A 4,574-nucleotide genomic window follows, 5' to 3' on the forward strand; every position below is an offset into this window, starting at 1 on the left:
CACACACACACACACACACACACACACACACACACACACACACACACACACACACACATACATACAGTATATTGTAATGATACATGATGTAAGATGTGAACATTTGTCTCTTTTCACCAAGTCAAATGAGTAAGTGTCACTAAAGAGCTGCATTAGCATTCGACACAGTTCAGTTTGTTTGTTGAAGCCACAGAAATGAAAAAGAAACACAGTCGTTTGACTCTGAATGGGATTATCAGCTTTTTACCGTGCAGTGCTTTTCATAGGAGCTGTGAATAAATTAAATATGTCCAGCCCTTCCTGGCGTTCGCCGCTCAAACGGGAGGCCTTTGAAAGGAACAGGAAGGCCCAGCCATATAATTCCATGTGATTCTGTGTCACTCCCACGGCTCTCTGAATTTGGACGCTTCTGGTGGGGAAACCTCTTCCTAATCCACAAGTTGATGTTTTTTTTCTCTCTCTCTCCTTTTCCAGAGGAGGGATGAATCGGAGGCAGAGAATCAGACATCCGGTGTGTTTATCTGGAGGAGAGAGATAAGTGCGGATGCCTCCTCTGTCAGGGGAGGCACATTAACCATGCCTCCGAGGGAGCGCATGTTATGGTGAGAGGTGGTGGAGGGGAGGAGGAGGAGGAGGCGCCTGTCTGCAGCGAGCACACAGCTTTCACTCACTTCAAAACCTGTGAAAATGCCCCCTCCTCCTCCTCCTCACACCTTCAGCCGAGGCGCTGCCTTGGTGGTGATAGAAATGCCTCGGTGCCCCGGCAGGGAGCCGTTGGACTGACGAACATGTTAACTTGTGTCCTGCAGTGACTCCTGACCCTGTTCCCGAAGTCTGCAGAGAATCTGCTCACACGCTCAACACCAGGCCTGCAGCTGCCCCGCACGTCCACGTGCATCCTAATACATTTAGAAGAGTTTTAATCAAGTCTGTCAGCTGGTTCAGGAGATATTTTGCTGATGTCAGCAGCCTGGATACTGCAAAGAATGACGGCCCTATGGTGGCCCAGATGTGGTCCATGGACATGAGGACGCTCAGAACAAAAGAACAAAGTTCTGATTTCAGACCTGGGTGAGTAAATGCATGTGCATCACCCTGGCATCATGACGTATCGTTTGCAACCATAACACACTAGCCTATATGCCACGGACATCCGGCCCAGCACTTGATGTCACTCCCAACACTTCTGATTCACGGTCAACACAGTGTTAGTGAAAGATTTTTTCACCCAACAACGACTCTTAATGATCTCCACAATGCATAATTAGCATATTACATGTACCAACATTAACACAGGAGACGTACAGGTCCAGCCAAGTGGAAAAAAAATCACTCCAAAGTGGATTAAAGCCATAAAAACAAAGGAAAGACGTTTTTGTTTATGGTTCTAGAATTTAGCCTTTTTTGCTATTCTGTGGCTGCTTGTTCTGTGAATTTTTCACGTAGAGCTGTGACACTTATATTGTTGGAAAGAGCAGAGTCTGGGCTTTAAATTGATGGGCTACTTGTGTGGTTTGGATCATTTCCCCCGACGTTAGTGAACTGAAAACGTAATGATTATCAGGCGGAGGTTCTGCTGCTCTCGGTGCTCGGGGTGGGGGGCGCTCGTCACTCGGCTTTAGTCTGCGCTGTAATATACACTCTAACAAGTTTTTACTTTTGCATAAAACTTATGACAAAGTTGCATAAAAACATTTCATATAACACAAACACGCACACACACCTACCTTTGTACCGGCTGCTGTGTTAGCTCCTGCTAGCTGTCCTCTGGAGGAGGTCTTTCCTCTTGTCTTGGCAGTAAAAGGGGATAAATGTACATTTCTCTTTTGTAACCTCCGTCTTCTCATTTCTGATGCTGACTCTTGAATATCTTCAGGTTAGAAATTCAGATTACAAACGCAAGTGTGAACTTTTAAAGATAAGTTTTCCCTATAACGCTATGATCCACTGCTGTCACCTCCTCATCTAAAGGAAAATGGATAAAAACTAACAACTCGATCGTACCTGCTGCTTAGTGGACACAACGGCACACAACAGAACTCACGTTTTATACCAGTAGATCACAGATGCTTCAACTTTTGTGACTTTTTCACAGACTAGTACTAGCAGCTAACGCTAAAAACATAGGCAGTAAGCAGGGAGTGGAAGGGAGGAGCGTGGCAAGAATTTTACCGGAAGTACGTCATTAATGACCGTGGCATATAGGCTATTAGCCTGGTTGAAACCAGCTCCGTGTTCTTTGTTTGCTTCATTCAGAGGGTCTGGACTATCGGTTATTGAGAAACGATATTTTTGCTGGAGGCGTAGACTCTGTTAAAGGCTAAAATAATTGTTTTGATTGATTTTTCCCAATCGCTAACCGTGACATACGTAGTGTGCCAGCTCAACAGTGAAGGCTAGGCTAAGCTAAACAGAAATTGTGTGCGCAGTAACCATCCTCTACTGAGAGAAGTGCCGAGCCGAATGAGACGGCTGTAAACGAGAGCTGCGGGCTTTGAGAAACCATTTTATTTGAATTCAGAAGCCTTGTCAACACGGACTGAATGACTTCCTTCACTTCCTCCAATGCTGTTACTAAACTACAGGCAGACAGTGCAGAAAATCAACATCATCGTTCACAACTCCTCCTTCTGTTCGCTGATTGGCCTGGTTGAAGTTCTACCTGAGAAATCCCAGACAGAGCAGAGAAGAGAGATTAGAGTGGAACTGTGTAGGAAGGGAATGGCCAGGCTATTACAGAATATCAGTGTTGTGGGTTTGGTAATCTGGAAAATCCACTCACTGCTGACAAAGTGATCGGAGCAAAGCCTTGCAGTTTCAGTAGGTCTGGTTTTCCTCTTCATATTGGTGCTCAGTGCTGAACTGTTAAGTCTGATCACCTTGATTTTTTTCTGAATCTTTGGAAATAAAGAAACTTCACTTTACAGACTTATCTGTTCTGTTCTTACACCCTTTAACCCAGGGGTCTGCAACCTGTGGCTCTGGGGCCACATGTGGCTCTTTGAAAACGTAACAGAATTTTTTTTTTTTGCTTTGTATTTATACCCACAAAAGAAGTCAATTTATATGCAAATATGTGAAAAATACTACTAATACAAAGAGTAAAACGTTAGATCATGCCTGGCCTGTTGTTTACTTAAATAATCCAACTTCTTTCTATGATTTTTTCTCTCAAATCCATCAAAATTACCTTTAAAGATTTTAAAGACTACATAATAAGAAGACTTAGAAAAAATATGTCTGAATTGTTCAGTTGTATAGTTTTTATGAAATTTGTTAAAAACTATAAACAGTATTTTTCTTGTTTACATGAATCAAGTCTTTTCATTTGTCCTGATGTGTAAAAATAACAATAAATAACAAAATTCACAATATATTTATTTGTTTTATGATGTCATCTCCACTGGCCATAAAGGTTCTTGAAAAGGCCTCGAAAAGGCCCACGGACCACCAGTTAATAATTACAGTTGTAGCTTGTTTTGTGGCTCTGGACACATTTTATCAGTGAGACAAGCAGCTTAAATGGCTCTTTTGATTGTAAAGGTTGCAGACCCCCGCTTTAACCCAACATCACACCACCATTATTGCTGCAGGTTCAGTGAGGTGGACAGTTACCTGAGCAGCAGAGCCCAGGTGTGGGCCAGTTCTGGAGTCCAGGTGTGGGCCAGTTCTGGAGTCTGGCTCTCCAGATCTGGCACTGATGGCATTGGTTTTAAGATGACATGCCACAAATGGCCCTGTTGTGGTTTGTTTTATGTGGTGTGGACCCATGCATGGACCACCTCTGGCAAAAACACATTGGGGCCACCAAAACTGTGTGGGTCAGACACATTTTGTGTGACTTCAGTATGTGTACTTGTTTTATGTGTTGGAGATAATGCTCAGCTACTACACTAAACTTTAGTGCAGTAATTGTAAAATTGTCTGGCTTATATGACCATTTTTATTTTATTTATTCAGTTAGTTTGAATTGGAATAATTCAAACTGTAACTCCAGCTAGACAGATATTTTTGAGGACTTAGTTAAACTTGTTCAGTGGTTTCTAAGATAACTTGCTAACACAGTTGACTCAATGGTTAATAACTAAGTTTAAAAGATTATTGTGACGTTTGGTAGCAGTTGGCGTGTGTGTTGTGAATGACTCTCAGCTACCACACCAACATTTAGCTAATTGAAAAACTGACCGAGTTTCAACATTTTTCTGCTTACTGAACTAGTTTTGTTGTGGCGGCCATCTTGAATTGGTAATCAGCTGAAGATGTCCATATATTTCAGAAAGTTTCATTCAAATCCTCCCATTTAGATAAAATGAGTTAATGAGATATTTTGCTGACAGACACACAAACACTCACAGAGACATGGATAAAAACATTGTCGCCTTCAGATGAGGGCGGTAACAAAACTGCAACAAATGCAACAAAAGAAACAGTTTATTTGGGTACGCATTGCCAATACAAATAAGTAGACCATAAACCTACAGCTTTCAGCTAGTTTTCTCCACAGAAATAAAAAGGTTGGATTTGTGATTAAAAAAAAAAAAAAAAAAAAAAATCCATTTGGTTCCTCTTTCTAG

Source organism: Austrofundulus limnaeus, unplaced genomic scaffold (assembly GCF_001266775.1).
Source record: "Austrofundulus limnaeus strain Quisiro unplaced genomic scaffold, Austrofundulus_limnaeus-1.0 Scaffold435, whole genome shotgun sequence".
Lineage (NCBI taxonomy): Eukaryota > Metazoa > Chordata > Actinopteri > Cyprinodontiformes > Rivulidae > Austrofundulus > Austrofundulus limnaeus.